Source organism: Pinus tabuliformis, chromosome 3_1, assembly GCF_031772625.1.
Source record: "Pinus tabuliformis cultivar Carrire ecotype Pingquan chromosome 3_1, CPIR1, whole genome shotgun sequence".
Taxonomy (NCBI): domain Eukaryota; kingdom Viridiplantae; phylum Streptophyta; class Pinopsida; order Pinales; family Pinaceae; genus Pinus; species Pinus tabuliformis.
Window position 1 is genome coordinate 693399505 of NC_142301.1, and position 25369 is coordinate 693424873.

Genomic DNA, 25369 nt, shown 5'->3' on the forward strand with positions numbered 1-25369 from the left:
GGAATCAACAACACAATGAGCAACACCATCAAAAAAACAAAAGGCAGTAGACTTGAGCATGACAAAGGCAAGAGGAAGGTTGTTGACAACGCAGAAGCGGATAAAAGTTGCAAGTTCAAGCAAATTTTCTTGTGATGAAAGAAGATTTGGAGATTGAGGCTATGAGGTGATGGCGAGATAGGAGGATCATGCGAAGGAAGAGAGATGTTTTGTGTTTTGAAGAGTTGGAAAAGATTGAAAAATTTAGACCCCCATTTCCATAACAAGACATTGGAGGTCGATTCATCTTAGTAATGACCTCCTTTTACCCGTAGTGTGGTCTATGGGTGGCAAGGGGGTGTGTTACAATGATTACGGTTGATGGAGATGGGAAATTTCTATAGGGTAAGTGGAACTAATGTAGAAGGTGGTAGATTTTGTAGTTTGGTTTGGCTTTTGAAAAAGTGTGAAAGTTTTGATGAGATACTTAAAAATATCCAAGGAGGTGACAACTATGTTGTGGATATGCTTGTTGGAGATATCTATGGTGATATATATTATTCAAAATTTATTTTTGAGCTTCTTCTAATTATTTTACTTCAGGAAATTTGTAGCTAAAATAAAGAAATTTCAAAATTTCTAGGAAACAAAAATAAGTTAAGTAATTATCAAACATTATATTTTTTGGGAGAGTGAATTATTATTTATTTTTAACTAGAGTTATTTCAATATACCTTCTATTTTTTGGAAACTATTCCATAAAAACATTGTGATTCAACATTTAATAAAAATATAAAAAACCAGTGTTGGATACTTTCCAGGGGTTAGAATTTTGTGTATTATAGTATGGATGTACTCAAAACCATAGGCTTGTGTTTTTACAATACATTAAAAAACCAACCATTGGATTCATCACTCATTTCGTAAATTCAATTCAATTTTCTATCAGTGTATTTTTCTCTTGTAGATCACAATCTTGAGTAGTTTTGAGCCTTTGTATTGTTCTTTTTTACATCTAAAGAAATATGTTGTTGACCTATTCTCATGATTTAGTTTATGATTGTCTTGAATATTTTCTCAAGAAATAACCAATGAAATATATAGTATCTCCTATGTTTTGTATTTGCTTATCTTTAATGGTCTAATTGAATATCTATCTTTAAAATATCTAGAAATGTGTGTCACATTAATTGTTTCCTATTAGTGAATCAAGATTATATTCTCCAAAATAAATATTGTTTAATGATTTAAATTTATTGTTGATTTATTCGATTTAGATGAAAATTTCAATATGTTTTCATGTATGCAATTGACTTCATCTAGATACCTAATATGCTTTCTTTCTTATCAATATGGTTAAAAGACTTCCACCCTCAATAACCTTATTGATATTAGTTCCTTAATGACAAGGAATGTTGTGACAATATTATTGGTACATAAGGAACTCTTGTACATGTTCCATGAAATAATTTTGATGTATTTGCATCATGGGATAAAGGTTCCCAATCGAAAGTCCTTGGTTTGAACATATAATAAGATTTGACTATTATCTCTAGATTATATTATTTCTCTATAATTTCATTTATTTATTTGTATTTAAATGTAGCGTTTGAGGGTTTTTGAAAGATTTATTCTAAGGGGATTTCAAAAAAAATATCTTTGTGAAAGTTTGAGGGTTACCCCCTCCAATCTAAGAGCTAGTTTGAGGCCTAAAGTGGGAAGATTTTCCAAAATATTCATAGGGTTCCATGTCATTGTTCCCTAACTAGGAACAACTAGAGAAGTAACATAGCATTGGCATCGATAGTGTTTTGGTTGACATTGATCAACATTATTTTCAGAGATTATTTAGCAAACTGGAGATGTTGTTGTAGCATGCATGTTGAATAGATCACATTAGGCCCAGTCTAATTTTTTTTGAAATGAGGTCCAGATATAGCTTGAGCATGTTGGGGCCTCTGAAACATGGTCGATTTCCAAGATAGGAGTATGGCTTCTTACTATTACTGGCCATCAAAAAATTGACAAAAAGTTGGGGCTTTCTAGCTGTTGGTTGCCAACAAACTATAGTTGGGGCCATATGTCATGAATTGTAGTGGTTAGCTAATCTATGTAAATATTTTCTTAACGAACAATAAAAAATTAGAGTAGGGAAACAATGGTAGGGTGGCTTTTGTCCCCTTTAGGGTTTCCACTATTAAAACTGTGTCTCCTTGTGCATGTTTTTATTGATATTTATTATGGTGTTTTATGTGTTAAATTTATGTTGAACTTCCATATTTCAAATATACTGTATAATGTTATTTTACCAATCATTTAGCATTGCGGAAAAAGTTTTTGTAATTAAACCCTAACATTAGTGATTCACCCCCTCGAGTAGTGATCTAATTTCCAATAAGTGCTATCTGAGCAGCTACCTTGTTGCAGCGTAATCATTGGAAGCTGGATCTCGGTGAATCATGGGTTATCAATATTCTTCACTTCTTAATGCCACAAATTCTTGAGCATGGAGAGAGAAGGTCAAGTCTGAAATTTCCGCATGAGGATCTGAAGTTTGGAAAATGGTGACAAATGGTTATGATGATAAACATTTTTCACAACAAGCTCAACTATTTGATGCATAAGCTATATGTGTAATGTATGATAATCTTCATGATCAAGATACTGAGAAAATCACAGATTTCAATACTACAAGACAGATCTAGGATAGGTTGCATACATTGCTTGGATAAGAAAATGGGAGAAATGACGAAGGAAAATAAAAATTAGTTAAAGGTCAAGCTCAACTATGCTCAGCATTGATAGAGATAGAGTAGATCTGAATAGAAAATAGAGATATGAAAGAGATTCTTTAAATAATTGAAGATGAAGAGTAAAATTTCAAGATAGAAATTATGGATCTAAAAACCTAGTTGGAGGAAGTAAGGAGATTTGAAGAGAAGATGGGTAGCCAACTACAAGATCAGATCAATCATTGTGAAAAATTAGAAGTTGAGTATTTTTAGCAAGAGAAAAACTTGAAAAGAGTATATCTAGCTCAAAGGGAGGTATTGAATTAATAATCGAAAACAATAAAACAAAACCTTGTAGAAGCAAAGGGAACCAAGATAAAAACGGGAGATAAAGATTGTTTCAAGTAAAAGAGTTCTAGGTGCTTCAACTATAAAAAATTAGACACATTTCAAATTATTTCAGATATACAACAATTAAATTTTCCCAACAAATCAAGTGACCAAAAAATTAATATTCTCAATGAACATTCTCATCATCCACTAGTACAAAATGGCTAATTAATTACTAAAAAAACAACTAAAATTTGCATATAAATGACCATTTCTTAGTCGGTGACTAGTAGTAGCTAATTTACATTATCTTATAATTTGACCAATTTTTAGTCATTAATTGGTTGTCTCAATTTTATCATCTAGTAGTAAATTTAGTCATAAATTTGGTCATTAATTTCACCATTAATTTGCACAATTATTGACCAAATATACAACAAAATATATTACTCTATGATCAGATTTTGAGTTAGATTTTTGTTTTACATTGAGGGAGAGGAGATCCCCAACCCTTGTTCAGATCCAAATAGATGCATTAGAGATCAAAGAAAATCTGGTGGCTACAGGCAAAACACCAGAGACACAACCTATCCAAGACAAGGGAAAGGCTAAAGTAGAATCCTCTCAAGATCAAACATTAGAGGATATGAATAATGTAATTAGAAATTTGTCAAATAAATTGGTTAAATTAGAATTAGAGAGTAAGAGTTCTCAGAGACAAGTGCAACAAAGTAGAAATTTTAATCCTTAATATAGAAGACAACCTCTACAAATTGTACAGAGGGAGAGAAAATATCAAGATCAGATTCAAGCACCACCATATATAGAGGCAGATCTTGATGGAATAGTAGGGCATCCCAAGGATCATGATGACTATATTTTCACATTGTATGCAGTAGATGAAAATGAAATAGGTGTTGAGGGAGGAGAATGTAGTGAAACAGATGTCATCTATGATGATAATGAAATTGATGAATGTTGGAAGTGGTTTTCTGATTTTATGCAGGCAGAAATACATAAAAAATATGACTTAAGATGAAGTAAAAGATCTAGAGGCTTCAAGAAGATGAAGGTGAGCAACAAGTTCCAACTCCCTTACAAAAGGCGACTCCACAAAAACAAGAATCACAGCCTCCTAAATAGTTGAATAAAGGAACACAACAACAGGATACAAGTAGCAAGACTCAAATTCTTTAAGGTGAGTCCTCTCAAGACAAAGGTGAAAAAATTCCTTTAGAGAAACTTGTTTCCATTCCACAAGAGATTTCAATCATGAATAAAACTGAAGATGAGAATGAAAGGAATACTAAACAGAGCCATGTGTTTAGTTTCACCAAAGAGTTAGAAAAGAACAAAATTTAGGTACCCTTCAAAAAATTAGTCAAAACACCAGGTTATCAAAGAGAAATTACAAAGTTTATCAATCCATCTCGAAATGTGAATATAAATGACATTGTGAATTTGCAAGAAGATAAACCAGTAGTGGTTTTTGGTTCACATGCCGAGGAGGTAGATTCTTCAACAACTCCTTTCTACATTTCTTTATTGGTTCATGATTTACTCTTGCACAATTGTATGTTTTATTCAAGAGCCTCACATAAATTTATGCCATTATCAGTGATGAAACAACTAAATTTATAGGTTATTAAAACTTATGGAGACTTGTATTATTTTGATTCACATAAAGTCAAGTGTCTGGGGGGCATTAAAGATATGGTGGTGTCACTCAACCAGATTTCAGCCAAAAGTTTGGTAATGGATGTAGAGGTAGAAGATATCCCTGTTAGGTTTGGAATGTTACTATCTAGGTCATGGGGGGCTAAATTGGGTGGTGTTTTGAAACTAGAGTTTTCTTATGTTATCATACCAATTTCAGGTGGGGATGAAAGGAGACTATACAAAGAAACAAAATTTATTAGAATGATTACAGATAATGAAGCAAGTAATTGATCCAAGTGGATGTTGGTGGCCACCCACCTATCCCTTTTGGACCCACACAACTTTCTCTTTCAGTTTTTCAGTTTCCTTAATTATAGCACAGTTTACTATTTTTGGCAGTTTTTCGGGTCCTAAACTTCTAGAGCCGTTTTGAGGCCATAAACGACGTTCTTTTGGGAAATCTACCGCCAGTGATTTTCTTTCTAAAATTGTCTTTTCCGTTGTATTCCTCAAAGATATCTTTCCAATGGGCTATCAAGCACGTCAAATGGAGATAATATGAACAATTCGCGACCCCGGGAAGTTGGCTATCCAACTCACCCCAACGGGGCCCACAAACTCTTGGTGTTACATATCCTCGGGTTAGGGTTTTGGTTGTTTATGGTTTTCTCTTATTGTTCAATAATAAAAAGGCCCTTAAGCCTCACTGTAAGATATTTCATAGGCATGTAGTCGCCACATCTCTTCTCAGAGATAAGCTACCATCGCCCTAGCTAGTTTATTTCCATTCTTGTTTGTAAGCATATTTCAGTATTTTACAGTAATGAAATGAAGTATTATTTCCACTGCATATCTGTCTTTATGGTTATCTCTGTATTTTATTGCATTCTTGTTTAAATCTGGACCAGTGGTATCAGAGCGGTCTGCTTTTTCTATGTTTTTCTTTGCATATCCTCAACGAGGTCAGGATATAAGGAGTTAGGGCTTGAACTGGTCAAACCTTTGCAAGACCAGCCTCACAAATCTCGATGACCTCCCATGGAAAATGAGAAGAAAGACAAGGGGGCAGGAGATCCTATCAAAATCTTGCTTGAAGAAGCCCTCGAGTGGCAAAGGAACGCGATGATGGATAGCTTTGTGCAGATCCTTCAACAGCTACCCAGAGGCAACACATCTGCTTCCAACTGCTACTCTAGAAATGCCACACCCTTTAAGGTACAAGTTAATTTTGAAATCCCCATCTTCGAGGGTCAAATAGACACAGATGTCGTAGATAAATGGTTAAATCTGCTAGATGGGTATTTTTCTGTTCATGAATTTCCAAGTCGGGAAAAGATTGTTTTCTCTCTTCTCAAAGTAGCCCCCCACATCAAGAACTGGTGGGAAACCTATTGTGAGAAGAAGGATGAAAGTACATGCTCACTATTTTCAGTTGCACCCAGTTAAAATGACTTCCAGGATGCCATCAAGGAGAAGTACTACCTTGTCAATTGCTATGAGGACAAATACATCAAATGGACCACACTGTGGCAGGGACGAGACCAAGATGTGTCAGAGTTCACAAAAATTTTTCATACCCTTCACACACAATTGGGTATCAAGGATTTTGAGCTGCATCTAGTACTCAAATACTGCGGCTGCCTACACAGATACATCTAGGAATAGATGGAGTTCCTAAACATCTCCTCACTCGACATGGTGTACCGATACACTGTCAAAATCGAGCAAAAGTTCAAATAGAAGAAGTGAGACTTTGGATCTACAAATTCGAAGCCCAAAGGACAAAGCTAAGGTGAGGTGACCCAAGACAACTCGTTGAAGCCGCAAGAAAAGAACAACACCACAAAGCTGAAGAAGGACACATGAAAGTGGTTTGAGTTCCATAAGATTCCCACTCATAACACAAGTGAGTGTTGGACAAAGCAGTCACTGGTGGCCGAGTTGAAGGCTTCCGAATCAGATGCATGTTCTGACCCTGACCCAGAACCTGACAAGGGGAATGACAAAGGGAAGAAGATCATTGATGCAGATCCCAGCACCACTGTTGCCACCGCCAAGATCCAGAAAAATGATCTCGAAGATCGAGAGGAGGGGGAACGTCATTTCCACTCACAGATGTGGGTGAAGGGATCGCTGCTGCAATTCATTGTTGACAGTGGTAACCAAAAGAACCTCATTTTAGTAGAGGTCGTGAAGCGGTTGGGCCTACAAAATACACCACACCCATAGCCGTAAAGTATCAGGTTTCTTCACAAAGGACGAGATCTCAAAGTTCGCTAGCAGTGCCACCTTCCTACAGCATCAAGCCCTTCACAGACAAGGTATTGTGTGATGTTACACCTTTGGATGTTTGTGACGTATTATTAGGCCAGCCATACTTGTGGAGGCAACATGCTGTGTATGAGTCAAGCCCTCATGTTGTCATTATTTCTTTGAATAATTCATTATACAGGATACCAGAGGCAGCTCCACCTACCGCCACCTTTTTGATAACTGCTAAGAAAGGCAGCAAGCTCATCTCACAGACTAGGAAATTTATTTTCTGTCTGGTTCGCTCCGAAAGTAAGGCAAATATCATCGCTAGATCCATGACCCTCGTGAAGGGTTCCTCCATGCAGCAGTAGCAACAGAGGGATATAGTCATGATAGAACAAAAGAACAAATTCTCCTTACCCATAGGGGTACCACACAAGTTTCAGGTGGGTGACAAAGTTTGGTTACATCGACAGAGTGAATGCCTTACCAGTACCCATCAAAAACTCAAACCACTTCGACGTAGTCCTTACACCGGTAACAAGGCTATGGGAAACAATGCTTTGAAGCACAACATTCCACCATTCGTTCACTTGCACCGAGTTTTTAATGTGGACCATTGTCAACCATGCTTCCCACCATTTCTGGACACATCCGAGATTGCAGAACAGCTCATTAGAGACCCAGCTCAGCAGAAGCTTCCTCATCTCAGGGAGGAACTCAACGCAATGGGGACCATTGCTTCCTAAGGGGGGAGGAATGATCCAGGTGGATATTGGTGGCCACCCACCTATCCCATTTGGACCCCCACAACTGTCTCTTTCAGTTTTTCAGTTTCCTTAATTATAGCACAGTTTACTATTTTTAGCAGTTTTTTGGGTCCTAAACTTCCGGAGCCCTTTTAAGGCCTTTGTGAGGCCCTAAACGACATTTTTTGGGAAATATACCTCCAATGATTTTTTGTCCAAAATCATCTTTTTCGTCTTATTCCTCAGAGAGATCTTTCCAACAGGCTATCATGCGCATCAAATGGAGATAATATGACCAATTCGCGACCCCGTGAAGTTGGCTGTCCAACTCACCCCAACGAGGCCCAAAAACTCTTGGTGTTACATCTCCTCGGGTTAGGGTTTCAATTGTTTAGGGTTTTCTCTTATTTTTCAATAATAAAAAGGCCCTTGAGCCTCATTTTAAGACAGTTCAGAGGAATGTAGCTGCCACATCTCTTCTCAGAGATAAGCTACCATCGCCCTAACTGGTTTATTTCCATTCCTGTTTGTAAGCATATTTCAGTATTTTACAGTAATGAAATGAAGTATTATTTCTACTGCATATCTATCTTTATGGTTATCTCTTTATTTTATTACGTTCCTGTTTAAATCTGGATCAGTGATTCACCTGTATATAACCTGGAGAAAGATGACTTTTCTTTCTTCATGCTGCATGATAATGCAGAGTTGGCTAATAACCATAGGCAATTTACTTCAACCTGTGTAAATACAGAGCTACAAACTGAAGCAAGGTGGAAGTGCTTCTTTGATGGAGCCTATGTCAAAGAAGGAATAGGTGCTAGTATCCTTTCACAGGATGAACATGCCTAAGATCATAATATTGGAATCTGGAAGGAGCCTAAGATGGTTAAATTGTTCAAGGAAATTTCATTCAGTCATAAGGAGAGATTAAATTTTTCAGGCAATACACTGATGTTTTGGCTTGGTCTTATGAAGATCTCAAAACATATGAGAAAAACATTTTCAACAGACTTAGATGCCCTATTAAAGTCATAGCAGTCAATGCTCAAGTGTTTAGTTCAAAGAATCTTGATGGTGAAACTCTACAGCTGCCTGTCAATGGGCAGTACCTCAAGCATTTTTTCTAATTCTAAATCATAATCATTTTATCATTGTGAATATTGGAGTGCATTCAGTGTAAAATTACCATAGAATTTTAATTGGTTGCAATATATGACTCCATACCCAAGGTGAAGGCACTGATCTACGATTCCTAGTGCTTCTGTGGCAAAAGCACTATCCCCAAGTGGAGCCAAATGTTGTAGGTTCCTTTGTTAATTTTCTTTTTATTTTCAGCTTTATCACAAAAATAAATAAAAATAAAAAGAAGAAAAATCAACCTTTGTTTAAAGGTACGCTGCAGGAAAATGATAAGTCTGAAGGTTAATTAACTCAACCCCGCAGTTGACTGCGACGTGAGCATGGTCAACAAAATGCAATCTTCTATTTTTTTTTATCCTAATGATGAGGTTTTGAGACATGGTGAGTGAAATGAAATTTATCGAGTGTGCATTTTGAGACAACAGGTCATCATGATTTCATAGAATTAACTATTCCCCTTTTCTCAACAGACGTGGAAGAAAATCCCACTAGACACCCCATGAGGGAACCCTTTGTGGAAGGGATTGGAGATGAAGTTATTTTTTGGCATCGCTTTAATCAGCTGGCTCCCTTCTCTTACATACTACATTTAGGGAATAACTCAAATATGGATATGGTTTTCCCGTATTTAGATACTTTTGCAATAGTTGAACAACTCCCATTTGAGTCTTGTGATTGGTGTTATAGACATTTTTGTGCCTTATAGCTATAAGCATGAAATGTCCATAATCGAAGGGATCCAAAGTCCCTAAATGAGTTGTTCCTACCCCTAAAAGGAACAAGGTCAACCAATGACAGCTTCTCCCAGAAGTTCTCCACCAAAAACAACTCAGAAACAGTCAATTCAGGATCAATTCAGAGGCTCCACTAGCTGTCTGCACTGAAATGCAGAGGTTACACTGGCTAGGTGCACTGCAATGCAGGTAGAAGCACTACCAGGGTGCGCTGAGCAGGAAATGACAAATGACAAGCTCATTCAACGAGGTGGAAAGACCTTGGAAGCTTCCAAAATCTTCTCCAATGACACTTGCCTCAATGAATTCGACTAGTGATGAGTAAGAGGTTCTCAACCTCCAAGTGGAAGCAAGAACTGACAGAGAGAAGCCACAAGTCAAAACATAAGCTGACTCATCCTCTCTGCTTACATCTATATATGGATCTCTCACCCAGAGGTTCAGGAGGCTGGAATTTTGTACTTTGCAGAGAATTGTTGTTGGCTTGAGATTGACATTAGCACATTGGGAGATTTATGCTTTATTGGAGGAGAGGAAGGGATTCCTTTGCTGGGAGGTAGATGCTGGATCGGAACTCACTTGGTTGTATCTCCTCTTGGACTTTCTTATTTCATCAATAAACTATTTGAGTTTCTCCTACATGTTGTGTACCAATGATGTTTTGTTATGCTTACGTGTTTAGCTTAATCTGATCTTGAGCTTTTTATGAATGTATATCTGTATCTTTGTGTAGTTTCTCTCTCTTGTGATCTTGCAGGAATTTAGTGAAGCTGGGCGGTGAAGGAGAAAGGAGCTGGGAGCTACTGAATAGAGGAGTGATTTGGATCGACAAACTAGCGGAAGATACAGGTTAGTTAGATCCTTCTTCCTCACTCACATTTCATAAAGAAGAATACTCAAATAAGTTTACCTGTTTGTTGCTAAGGCACTATCACCTCTTAGGGTGGGATAGGAGCATTCCGAATTGGTTACTTTTCCCAACAACAAATTGGCGACTCCACTGGGGAGAGTATCTTGTTAGTTTATTTGTGTTTCTATTGTTGTTCTTCTGATAAACTCAGGAGTGCCGAATCGAAATGCATTTGCCATTTTCAAATGCAAAGTAGAGATCTGCCACTCTAGTCCACTCACTGGGCCTGATTTTATGATCTGAACAAACTGATCCACAAGTGCTCCAACAACCCTTTGTGATAGATCTTAGTCCTCCTTTAAATCATCCTCCTAATTGTACCTAATTGATAGCTTTTATCCGGCCAAAAACTGTAGATTTAACTGCAAATCGTAACCCAGAACCCAGAAACAACCCTCGTTTCTGCTTCAGCGCAGACTCTGTGAAGAGGTTCTGCATTTCAACGCAGGTCCCATGAAGGCTATCTGCGCTGAAGTTCAGTTTCTCTGTGCTGAGGGTGCGCTGATCAGCCTTTGCTTGTGCAGCTGTGGTTCCCTGCTTCCTTTTGCTCAGTTTCATCTCTGTTTTTTGCAGCCTGTTATCAGTCAGTGTACCTATCTGAAACCCCTTTTCTTTGCCTCAATTCCGCCTCAATTGTATAAAGAAATTGTATTTGTTATTTGTGTATTTGTTACATCATTTGCAGTTTCCCATTACAAAAGTAAACTAGTCATACTGTCGCCCTTAGATCTAGACCTATCGTAAGTGTCGTTTTGATCTTAGGAGTGAGTTTGTTTGTTGTTCACAGTTGATTGAGCTTTTACTTTTGTCGTTTGGTTTGAATTTATGCATTTCTAGTGTCGAAACAAGTAAATCATAAAGTTTCGTAATCGTCTTTTTGATTTTGAAAAAGGAACTTGTTTATGTTTTCACTTGAAATCGAATTCAAATTTGTACAACAGCTTTCTTTTTAGGCATCAATATTAAGAAAGCGAAAACAAATACATGCATTTGTGCATTTGCATTTTGATAGTTTGAATGCTTTGATTTAGGTAAAAGTGCATTACAGTGTGCTCTATGCTCTTTGAGAAAAGTTTGTATCTTCCTTTTCCCCTTGTAGCTAGGATTTTCATTGTTGAAAAGATATAAAAGCTTGCTTATCATCTTTAGACTGCATTTAGGAATTGTATCATACATCTCGTGGTGATCCAAAAAGGCAAACTTCTAAGAAAGATCAACCTAAAATAAATTGAATGAACTTAACAACGCTTTGTAACTTAACGCACAACATAGAGGTCTAGGCTAGAGACGTGTTCCGGCGTCGTAAAACCTGGTGACTGTCGATCTCGCTGATGGTTGGGTGATTCCTCCTGAGGGAAAATAGCGCCAGTATGGATTGTGCTCCCACGTACCATCGAGTATATATTGGGAGACCCCTATAGGCATAAAACCTTTATCCTTAGGAAGCCGTGTCGGCCGCCCTACTGATCGCAATGCACTGAACACAGCATTCGGGAAGATTGACCACCCGTACCTTAAAAAGTATTCTGCGGTTTTGCGAAAAGTTTGGCACACCCTCTACCTAGAACTCTAGAGCAGTTCCTTTTGGCCTTTTTCAGACTCTATAACGGAAAAATTCCATCCGAGCATTTGTCACTTCGGGCTCATTAAAACATCGAAGGAGACTAGAGTCATCTTTAGCTTTTTCTCGACTCTTTAAAATTGAAAAAGCAAGTTGTGTCTAAAGCGTCTAAAAATTCATTTAATTCGGAAACACACTTTCCCCTTTTTGTATTTTGGTTGATCGAGTAATCCGTAATCGTGGAAGAAAGTCAATTGAAACCCCGTCATTCGCGGAGGCTTACGAGTCAACCATCTTTGTCTCTGGAATCGAAAATAGTACGGACAAAGCAAACTCCTTTAACCAGTTCGAAATCTCCTATCAAAGTTAGAACAAGTGTTCCAACAACATCTGAGATTCCGGTTACTCCAAAAATTTCTGGAAACCTTGCCTCTACAGAAGAAGTTCAACAGCCATAGAGGGACAATGATACTGATCCTAGTCTGAGAGCAAACACTTGTGTTACTGGACTAGTTCCATCTGTAACTGGTTCAGAGAGTCTTGTTCCTCAAACATCTGTCGCTGTTGATTCAACCCCTTCTTCGGCACCAGAAATATTTTATGGACCTGACAGTCTTCCCCTTCCACCTGGTTTGATTGTGATAGAGGAAATTGTAGAAGATCCGCAAGCAAGTACTCCAACACATTTTGGAGTCAGGGTCACTCTATTTCCTTCGACATCAGAAGTTAGTCTACCACCAGTGGAAGTTCCTGTAGAATCGCTAGGTAATCTTTTGGATAGACTCAAAATTTCTGAACAACCGTCAACATCTAGGACTGTGTCGAATGACACAGCAATAGCAGAACTCCCTGCAGTCACTCCGACAATGTTTGTCGGCATACCATCTGTCCTGACTAGCTCACAACCGCTAGAAGGAGTCCACCCAGGGACTATCTCGACAGTGTGGTCCGTTCCTGTTTGTTCCTCCGGAATAATATTCGGCAACTCTTATGTTGAGACTCGCCAAATTGATCCATTTGGAGGTCAATTTGGGCAATCCAGTCCCCAAGGGCAGACAATCCCCTTGAGTTCCGGATTACCACCGTATGGGGGGCAGTATGCCCTTTCATTACCCCCTCTGGGAGGATATCCATACGGGAGTTCACAACAGTATTCAGGTTATACTGGAGTTACATCAAGTGGTTGGGTACCTATACTACCCCAACAACCAAGGGTTGTGTATTCTATGCAACAATGTGTACCTATGTCGAACATCCTGACTACACCAGCTATTGTGACCGTGTCGCAAGTTCAAACGTTGCCTGTTGTATGTCAACCTCAGATTTATCAGGTTGTAATGCAACAACCCCTTGACCCTGTGACTCAACCACAATCGCCTACTGGTGGGGTGACGCAAGTCCAAACGGGTACAATTACCCCACACCTTGGTCCAACGGTTAGTATAGCACAACAGAACATGGCTTCGCAACTGTGGCTGGTGCAATATCAACAACCACAATTCCAACAAGTATACCAAGGTTCTGAGCAACAGATCTTTGCGAACAGTGGACAACCGTATATTCAAAACGGTCAAAATCAACGACTTTACGGTGGTCATGTCCACCAACCGTATCAGTCATACCAACATCAATTACATTATGTTGGTATGCAAAGGCCAACTGCTCAGGCAATTCCATCGTATCCTGGGTATGCTTCACCTAACCTGAATCAACAGTTACCATTCGTGGCAACTTTAGAGTTACCCGATTTACACCGGTTAACAAACGATCCAATTGCTTACGCCCCTTGGTGGCCAACGATTCCTCACAAACTTCCTTCAGATATTCCTAAACTTAATGGAAATCCAGGTGAGGACCCATTGAATCACGTGATGACATTTCATCTATGGTGTTCATCAAACACCCTAAACGATGATTCGATAAGGCTTCGCCTTTTTCAGAGGACGTTAACGGGTCCAACGACAAAATGGTATATTGAATTTCCTAGAGCTTCGTTCGACAATTTCAGCACCTTAGCCACGATTTTCTTAACCCATTTTCAATTACTGATAAGGTATGAAACGGGAATGGAAATCTTAACCAACTTCAAACAGACAACGGCCACTCACATATCTGATCATATACATGAGTGGCGACGTCGTCGTAGGATGGTAAAAACGTACGTTCCCGATCAACTATTAGCTGAATGGTTTATCAAGTCGTTACTTCCTGCTATAACGGAAGATGTGGCAAAGGGGGGAGTCGTAACGGAAGAGAAAGTTATCGCTCGTGCGCAATATCTAGACTTAGTCTATACTCAGTCTGGCACGCTCTACGACACAATACCTGACGCCCCTAGACTGGAATTCTCAATTCCTCCTCCTCCTAAATCAAACAATGACTCTCATGTTGGTGATGGCGTGATTGGCACGATAAATGCGAAATCGACAAAGGCCAACTCCAAGAAGGCCCGTAAGATTTCAGATCAAAACGCAAAAGATGAAATTCTTGCTTCGAAAGTAAATGCCGTATCAGCAGATAAAGGAAAAGAAACCAAACAACCAGGAAGCAAGAAAAAGCAAAGCAAAGGGAAGAAGAAGAAACAGGGTGAATCATCCCCTGAAAAAACTTCTTCAAACCCTCCTGGAAATAGGAAACTAAAATATCCATGTCAAATATGTGATGAGGATCATCGGACAGGAGATTGTCCATACAAAGCTGAGCTTAAAAGGTTCTTTAAGAGTTCGCAAACCTCAGTTGTGTTGACTGATCCGTTTCCAAATCCAGGGCAAAATTTGGTTGATAGTGGAAATGCTTCCTCGTCGCAAGTGCTTATGTTGTCGATTTCCAAGCAACAAAATGATGCTTTTATTTCAACAAGGAACAAAGATTACGGGAATCCACAGCTGTCGAACGACAAGGAAAAAGATCGACCAAGCAGTTCGACAACAACTTCGATAGAAGTTTTACCACCCATCATTCATGAATTAACAATAAAACCGCCAAAGGGAGTAGTACACAAGTTGACATTTAATCCTCGCGCAAGAGCAGCGCAGCATTATAACATAGTGGAAGATTTGGCCCAATCGCCATCCGCTATGTCGACTCTTGAAGTACTACAAAATTTCCCATCCCAAAGGCAGGCTTTGTTATCAGCCATTGGTGGGGTTGATCCTAAGGATTCCAATCTTGTATCCTTTGACCACAACGGATACGATCCTCAGTTACCAGCTCAACTAGCTTTCCTTATCCAAGTGAAAGCCCTCAACAAAACTGTTCACCGAACAATTATTGATGAGGGGGCATCTACATGTATTATGTCGATGAGTTGCTGGAAAAATTTAGGATCTCCAACCTTGTCGCGATCCTCGACAACATTAAAAGCATTCGACGAAAGGACATATACCCCGTATGGTATCCTAAATAACTTGAAGGTTGAACTAGGGGGAAAAACAGTAGAAATAGATGTTGAAGTCATCGATGGGAATCTTGATTACAACATCCTACTAGGAAGACCATGGATCTATGCCATGGCAGCTGTTGTGTTGACCTATTTTAGAAAGATTGCATTCCCTTTTCAAGGGGGGATTACGATCGTCGACCAACAAAACTTCCTCCTTAATGGTTCACAAGTTACAGGAAGCATTCCCATGATCCATGGAAGCCCCCATTCGCTTCAGAATATCAGAGTAGGCCTACTAAAAGATCCTATACTAATGGGAACTTTCGCTCTTCCACCTCTGATCGACTTGGCGGAAGTAGCATCGATAGGTACCTGCAATATGATATCTTCCACGAAGATCTCAGAAGACGATATCGACATGGATCATGCAATGGTTTTACCCCCAAGCCCAATAGAAATATTGTAGCAATCAATGTTTCTGGCATAGGAGGCGAACCCAAATCAATGCTCATCAAGTGTTTGGGTAGATAGGTCTAGAGAATATGGTACCCCTTTAGATCCTTGGTCGCGAGTGCATGGAACCGACGAAGGAATTCTACAATCAATGTTGATTGAGGGGGCACCATGGAATGATTGCCACCATCGTTCCCTTCTTCCAGATTATGAAGAAGATACTCAAGAGGACCTTTATCACCCTACAATTTTTGAATTCCTATCAAATACTGTAAATACGGTGGATTCCGAGCGAAACTTATCCAATATTGAAGAGACTATAGCCATAAATATCTCGACTAAAACAAATGTTGTAGAGAATATTTATGTCGGCAAAGGTTGTTCTCCTTCAGAACTGGAAATATATAATGCTCTTTTTCGCGAGTTCAGAGATGTCTTTGCTTGGTCATATGATGAAATGCCAGGCATCGACTCGAGTATCGTTGAACACGAAATTAAGATGTATCCAGATGTCAAACCAGTATGACAACGGCTCAGGCAGGTGCACCCAAAGAAAGCCGCCGCCATTAAGGCAGAGGTTGAAAAACTTCTCCATGCTGGTTTCATCTACCCGGTTCCTCTAACCGATTGGGTATCGAATATTGTCCCTGTTATGAAGAAACAAGGGACAATTAGAGTGTGTGTCGAATATAGGGATGTGAACCAAGCTTGTCCAAAAGACAACTACCCTACACTCTTCATCGACCAGATAATTGATGAATGCGCCGAATGTGAAATCTTTTCATTCATGGATGGATTTTCCGGGTATAATCAAAAAAATATCCGCCCACAGGACCAGTCAAAGACTGCATTCATTTGTCCGTGGGGCACATTCACATATTGAAAATTACCCTTTGGTTTAAAGAATGCAGGGGCGACATTTCAGAGGGCAATGAATTATGCCTTCCATGACATCAAGAACATCGTTCAACCATACCTCGACGACCTTCCGGCTCATTCGCGAAAGCAGACTCATCATCCACAACATTTAAGAGCGATATTTCTACGTTGCCGACACTACAAGATATGACTCAATCCACACAAATGTGTATTTTGCGTTAGTTCTGGTCGTTTACTTGGCTTTGTAGTCTTAAAGGATGGGATTTGTCTCGACCCTTGCAAGGTCCAGGCAATCATCAATTTGCCTCCACCTTCAAATTTGCTTCAGTTTCAAAAACTCCAAGGGAAAGCAAACTTTCTGAGGAGGTTCATTCCAAATTACGCCAAACTTGCTAAAGGTTATACACGTCTTTTGAAAAAGGAGGTACCCTTCGTCTGGGATCAGGTTGTGCAAGCTTCCTTTGATGCTTTAAAGGATTCCTTAATAAAAGCATCATTAATGTACGCACCCGATTATCAAAGAGACTTTAACCTGTATCTGGCTGCAGCAGATACGACCATCGCAATGGTTTTAGTTCAAGAAGTCGATGGGATTGAACACCCTATATATTATTTAAGTAGAAACTTAAATGATACAGAAAGTAAATATTCTTATGTTGAAAAACTAGCGCTTGCAGCTGTTCAAGCGATACAAAGGTTTCGACACTATGTCCTCTTTCGGAAAATTGCCATTTTGTCTGATTGCAACCCCATGACTTATATATTGTCGCGACAGTTGCTAGGGGGAAAATATTCAAAATGGATAGCAATCCTTCAAGAGTTTGATCTGGAATTCGTAAAATCCAAATCAAAGAAAGCTCTAGTTTTCGCAGAATTACTGTGCGATCTCCCATCGTCGTCCAACGATGAAACATCCGAAGAATCAATCGTGGACGAGAATTTGTTTCTGATATCTACAAACAATGAGTGGTATGGAGATGTAATAATTTATCTCCAAACCCAAAAGTTTATGCCTAACACCTCTCACTCAGAACAGAAACGTATACAATACCAAGCAAAAGACTACATGATCGTCGGTGATACGCTTTACCGTCGTGGTATCGATACAGTTCTGAGAAGGTGCCTCACCCATGAGGAGGCCGAAAAAGCCCTGAATGAGTGTCATTCAGGCGCGTGTGGGGGGCATCAATCTGGATATGATACAACACAAAAAATCTTACGAGCAGGATACTTCTGGCCAACCATGTTCAAAGATTGCATAACCGCAGTCAGAAGTTGCCATGCTTGTCAAATTTTTGATAGCAAAACCAGAAGACCACCCGCACCTTTACAGCCAATAGTTGCTGTTGGGCCTTTCGCCAAATGGGGAATCGATTTCATGACATGTAACCCCACCTCGACCGGGGGGCATGGGTATATTATAGTCGCCGTTGACTATTTTACCAAATGGGCCGAGGCGATGCCTACATTAGATAACACTGGTGAAACAGCTGCCCTTTTCTTTTTCAATCATGTAGTCGCTAGATTCGGCGTACCACAGGCTATAGTTACGGATCATGGATCGCATTTTCACAATCACATGATGGTTGAATTAGCTGCCAAGCTAGGGCTATCTCACGACAGCTCTACCCCATATTATCCGCAAGCCAACGGACAAGTTGAAGCGATCAACAAGGTCCTGAAGCATATGTTGCAAAGGATGATCGGGGTTCACAAAAGAAGCTAGCACCTAATCCTGTACTCAGCCTTGTGGGCCTACCGAACATCGGTAAGGAATGCGACTGGGTTCACACCTTTCCAACTGGTATATGGCCTGGAAGCAGTCTTACCAGTCCAGTGTGAAATCTCGTCTCTTAAACTCGCAATTGATCTCCTCCCCGGAACTTCAGAAGAAGAGGCCCATTTCTTGGAATTAATCCAATTGGATGAAACCCGTCGTGATGCCGCGTTGGCTAACGAAGCCCATAAGAAACAAGTCAAGGCGCAGTTCGACAAAAATGTCAAACCCCGTGTCTTCTCAGAAGGTGATTTGGTCTTGCTTTACGACCAAGAATCCGATAAATTGGGAGCAGGTAAATTTAATTCTTTATGGATGGGCCCCTATATTGTTAAACGAGTGTTAGCAAAAGGGGCCTACGAGTTAATGGATTATGACGGAATTTCACTGGCGCAACCCCGTAATGGGTTGTACCTCAAGCGTTACTATGCTTAAATAGTAACCATTATGCTTTTGTTGTATTTTGTTTTCGCTAAAGTGTTTGTTTTGGTCCAGTAATCCACCTTTTTACATTTATTGCAGATGTCAAACCTTTTGGAGACATGTGTTGGATATGCTGACAGAGCGAGTCGTAGTTCACGAAACCTGTCCTCCGCAGCCTGGGCCATTTTTGATCCAAGCGGAGAGTTAGTAAGTTTCAGAGGTGTATGTATTAGGCAATCAATGAATAACATTGCTGAGTATAGCGCGTTGATAGAACTGCTCTCTGATGCCATCACCTATGGTATACGCCGACTAATCGTCAGGCTAGACTCACAACTCGTAATACTACAACTCAATGGTATATATTCCAACCGAAATCCAGCCATTTATCGCATGTTCCTAAGGGTTAAGATTTTGGAAAGACACTTTGATTTAATTCAATACCAACATATTTCCAGAAACTTAAACACATTAACCGACTCATTAGCGAACTATGTGTTAGATAGACATTTGTGACATTTATAAATTGAAATACATCATCAATATTGTACATGTGGATCACATAACTCAACCAGAACAAAACCCCGAAAATCAAATATATATATATATATATATATAAGCTGTTTATGGTTTACATATAATGTTCTATAACCAAGACGAAATCGGTCACATGACCCAAAAACTCAAAAGGCTAGGGGGCACCCTAGTCTAGTGATGCTCATGATAGCACGTCACGGCCTGTGCGATCATGCGTAAGAGACGAGTCCATCGTCTAGGCACACCAGTAGTATGCCGCTGCAACTGTAAAGGTAACTCGTCGATCCTCACGTCTGGAATGCCGAGAGTAAGGATCTCAACCTACTCGTGCACAGCTGTGAGGGTCTCGGCCAAATCAAGGTCACGAAGAATAACCCTCCCGGCAGCCTCTCCTGCTGGGGCAGCGGCTGGCGCTCTTGGGCGAACTGCTGGACGAACAAGACCAACATCTGCACGCACACATGAGTTTGATTAAAGTCTTGATAGAATAAAGCACAAGGACATTATGAATAAAAACAGTAAACAGTGATATGGTCGAAGATTTTACCAATAGCGCCCCACTGCTCGCCGTCCGGCAGTACTAAATCCGGATCACCCCGGAAGTCCATGCCAACATATGGATACTCAGAATAGACCATCTCCTGACGCTCAAACCACCTGAAGAAGGTATCAGAAAAAGAAATTCGAGATTGACCAGCATGCCTAGACATGTGGTCAACACATCTCTGCATGCGTGGTTCAGTAGGAGAAGGCAAGTTGAGTGCAATGTGTTGTGGCTACATCAGTGGTATCTTCTACAAAGAAAAGGCAGTCAAAATAGAACCAAACCCAAAGTTCTTCAGTCTCCCATCCTTTACCTTGGTCAAATTACTTTTCATCTGAAGAAGTATTGCATCACACCAGTTGAATATTTTCGGTTGGAGGCACTCCAAGGCATGCTGCATATACGATCTGTTGGCCACATGAAGAGACACACTACCGGCCATCCTACCAATAGTGTACAGGATAGACCTAAGGGACCTATCAGCAACCTCACGGATAACGATCTTGCCGTCTTTACTCAGCTAAGATCCTTCCCTGCAATACTGGCGGACATAATCTCTCACAGAGTCACTCCCTCGGGCCGAACCTGACAAAGAGATAGGGCACCCCGCCACGACAAGCCAGTCAAGAAGTAAATGTCTACTACGGTCAAGGGGAGATATTTGCCCCTAATCTGGAAAACTTGGTTGATAGGATCCCAAGAATCGAGCAAATAATGCAGTAGGTTGATCTGCTGTCTCACGCTAGAGATGCGGAAGAACTTCAGCAGACCACAGTTCCACAGCGCATTCACCGTAACCGGATCATGTAGGGCAATCATGTCTTCTTCTTCATGTTCTCGTTCTCGCCATGTAAGGGTCATTTTGCTCCAATATCTCTGAAAAACAAACACGAGATGAGTTAGATCCTGGTTTTGATGAGAAATAGGCAAAAATTTTCATCAAAAACTGTGCAGCAAAATCCTTTTCTGCGCCCAACGCACCTGTAGAGTGTTCCACTTGCGTTGAAGGTCAAACTGCCTTCATACTGCTTGACATTCAGCGCAGGTTTCGAGTGCCCAAGGTGCGCTGATGGCAGAGCGACCCCATCAAACCCCAAGGGCTCAGAAAAACAGGAAAACAGGCACAGAATGCAGAAAGGAAACCATGAAATGAAAGAGCTCAGGTTTAGCTCCTACCTGGTCCCGACGGTGCCGAGAATCGTCCACAGAATCTACCGAAATCAGCTGGTGAAAATCAAGGGGGAAGAGGCACTTCCAAAGCTCCAACAAACCAAGTTCAAATGAAATGGTAAAATGAGAGGTAAAAACACTTTTTAATAGCTTTTTACGTAGTTCAAAGTGAAATATTAGTGTTTTAATCTCATTTTCAAGCAAATGTTATTCATTTCTAACTAGTTTGATGCAGCAATTGAGGGTATAGTACTATCTTTGAAAAGGCAAAGCTATTTATGGTAAAAAAATCTAAGCTAGACCATGAATTATTGAGCAGTTTTAGCACATAGTTCATGCTCGTTAAAAAATAAACATAAGACTGAGCAGTGTTTTTCCGCGTTTAAGCTCGTTAAAAAATGAACTATCTTCCGGTAAATAACCACTGTGAATGTAACATTATCAGCCGTTAAAGCCTTGGTCGTGTTTGCACCGTCACCTCCACTTTTCCATTGGTCGATCATTCACCTCCATATGATTGTTACCCATTTTGAGGAACAGCTGCGAAGAGTGATTTCACTAGCCATCCTTGTGACATTGCCGTGCTTGGAAAATTCCAACCCTTACCTGGAATCAGCTGCTAACCCATTTTATCACTCGTTCCTCAAAAGACGAGTCTTCTTTAAGCTCTTTTCATCTAACTCGTAAAATACAAAAAGATTGTCGAGTTTTGGCCTTCCAGCTCGTTAAAGCGACTGGAAGTGCTATCCCTCCTCTAGATTTTAATCTTTTTGGACCTGAGGGATTATTGTACAAAAAAATCGAGCGCTTGTTTTGTTCGGCTCGTAAAAACTATCGAAAATTCATCCCTTCTGTATTGTTTTATACTTTTTCGAACTTAAGGGATTAGATGACGAAAAAGGACTTTCGAAGTTGACTTTACATATCTTTTCAGACTCTCTAAAAATGAAAAGGACCGAGTTATCTTTGTCGTTAGACTCGTTAAAAACATTAAATAGCGACAAACTTGTCTTTAGATGAGAACGAGTTTCACTATCGCTAGGCTCGTTAAAACATAGCGATGGGTTTGCCCGAAGGGCAAATTATAGAACAAGCATATGTTATCCTCCTCAAGCTTGACAAAAATAAATAGGTACTGGTCAACAATGACTGGGGAAAAATTGGGAAGAAACTCAAAGAACTTTATTGGTAGCAAGTCGCTCTTGAACATGACACTTCCACTCCGTGCCTGAGTCGGGTTGGGTAGTTTCATTCACCGGTCACATCGCCATGGTCTCTCCATACCATCCACCTTTGGGGTAAATGCTACCAATCCATCACACAAGTGTCGCCGATATGTTCAAGAGAAGTCATCCAGAGAAGTCAACCGCGTCCCATCCACTACCATACATTATCCTTCATTCTTTCATGACCGCCACCCTGAACCATATATCATCATATTGTTTTCACCTCCATCAAAATCAATTGCTCCATTCCATGTCACTGATGTGGGATACATTAAGGCCCTCCTTTGACGGATCGCTTCTTGTCGACATTAGCTCATTATCCAAGAAGTTGATCTAGGAACAATCCCTTCAGTACTTTGAAGCTTGCATGCCTCAATGGCAAGTTTCTCACTTCCGGCGACAGGTATACATCAATGACCTTCGACCGAAATATTTTGCGTGGTGTTCGACGCCAAGTCCTTTATTCACACCACGTGAATTGTACTGCAGTACCTTGAGGGTCATTATCATTATTGGTGATTCCTCTCACGCTTGTTAACGGTTTACCTCATTGACCGGTAATCAAGCGATGTCTTTCCATGTTCGACTTCAGAACATCTCTCACATGGATCGAATTGTACTTAGAGTGAAGATCGAACAAGTTTGAAGACCCCGGATCTAGTTTCATCCATCCAGGCTGCGATATATATTCAGGAAAAATAAAGACATTGACATGTACATCATTGCAGCACAGACAATCATCCTACCAAAGGATGATGATTTCAGTAGAATCATCAGTCTATCATCAGACAATTGTCTGTCCTATGTACACAAAAATGAATTTATAAAGCTGAGCATGGGAATGCCCGCCTCAGCTAGATCATGAAAACAGTATGAAAAGTAATGTATTGTATTGTATCTTATTACAGGTCTCCTCCCAGCATTGAATGAACTTCGGATCCTCCTAATAAAGAATTTCACCCGATAAACGGCCTCATACTTTAGGGGGCAACTGTTATAGACATTTTTGTGCCTTACAGCTATAAGCATGAAATGTCCATAATCCAAGGGATCCAAATTCCCTAAATGAGTTGTTCCTACCCCTAAAAGGAACAAGGTCAACCAATGACAGCTTCTCCCAGAAGTTCTCCACCAAAAACAACTCAGAAACAATCAATTCAGGATCAATTCAGAGGCTCCACTAGCTGTCTGTGCTGAAATGCAGAGGTTACACTGGCTAGGTGCACTGCAACGCAGGTAGAAGCACTACCAGGGTGCGCTAAGCGGGAAATGACAAATGGCAAGCTCATTCAACGAGGTGGAAAGACCTTGGAAGCTTCCATAATCTTCTCCAATGACACTTGCCTTAATGAATTTGACTAGTGATGAGTAAGAGGTTCTCAACCTCCAAGTGGAAGCAAGAACTGACAGAGAGAAGCCACAAGTCAAAACATAAGCTGACTCATCCTCTCTGCTTACATCTATATATGGATCTCTCACCCAGAGGTTCAGGAGGCTGGAATTTTGTACTTTGCAGAGAATTGCTGTTGGTTTGAGATTGACATTAGCACGTTGGGTGATTTATGCTTTGTTGGAGGAGAGGAAGGGATTCCTTTGCTGGGAGGTAGATGCTGGATCAGAACTCACTTGGTTGTATCTCCTCTTGGACTTTCTTATTTCATCAATAAACTATTTGAGTTTCTCCTACACGTTGTGTACCAATGATGTTTTTTTATGCTTACATGTTTAGCTTAATCTGATCTTGAGCTTTTTATGAATGTATATCTGTATCTTTGTGTAGTTTCTCTCTCTTGTGATCTTGCAGGAATTCAGTGAAGCTGGGCCGGTGAAGGAGCAAGGAGCTGGGAGCTACTGAAGAGAGGAGTGATTTGGATCGACAAACTAGCGGAAGATACAGGTTAGTTAGATCCTTCTTCCTCACTCACATTTCATAAAGAAGAATACTCAAATAAGTTTACCTGTTTGTTGCTAAGGCACTATCACCTCTTAGAGTGGGATAGGGGCATTCCGAATTGGATACTTTTCGCAACAACAATTGGATTACAAAGGCATTAGTTGGGGATCGGTTAATAGTGTTGTTGTCCACTACAAATGGTGTATCAATGTTGTGCTTAGACATAATCACTGAAATATGGTCAGTTCTTCCAGACAGTCCAAGGTTGTTCAGCCAATTTCATACAGCTATACTGTGGAAAGGAAAGCTGTATATAGCAGATTTCAATCAGTGGCTACTCCAACCCACCAATGATCCTTTCAATATCGCTCCAATGCACTTCGATTTTGAGAGAAACATATGGGTGATAGGAGGACATGAGAACACAACTTTTGCTCGGTGTTTCATGATTGCTTTTCCTGTATATCGTCACAATCGATGAGGAGAGGTTATAGTGGATAAAGGGAGATGTATAGTTTCCTCCATGTCGGGAACACTCTATGAAATATCTCACACATATCACATCCCACAATATTTCTATAGAATGGGAAATGCTGATGCATGTCCCATAAAGGATATTTACGCTATGGATGACTTAACCAGTGAATGGAGGCGACCTGAGTGTTGGAAAAGTGAGCACATTGGAGGAGTTGATCCCTTCAAACTCCCTAAGCTTCCAGTGCCACATAATAGTCAAATAACTCGATTTTTTGGTGCTAAAATTAACTATTGGGAAATAAATGAACACGATATACTCCTGGTGAATCTACAAACCTGGAATTTGGAGGACTACCATCTAGAGGCAAGGTATGCGTGGTGGATATTCAACAAGGATGACGGTGTTAAAAATTTTGGTTGGGAGGACTTAACTACTTCAGGTTTCAAAAATGTTAAGGATATTTCACTTCTCAAAATTGAAATGTAAATGGAAAAATTATTTATTATTGCAATTGTGTTTTTGAAATTCTTTATTATTGCAATCTTGTTTTTTTTAA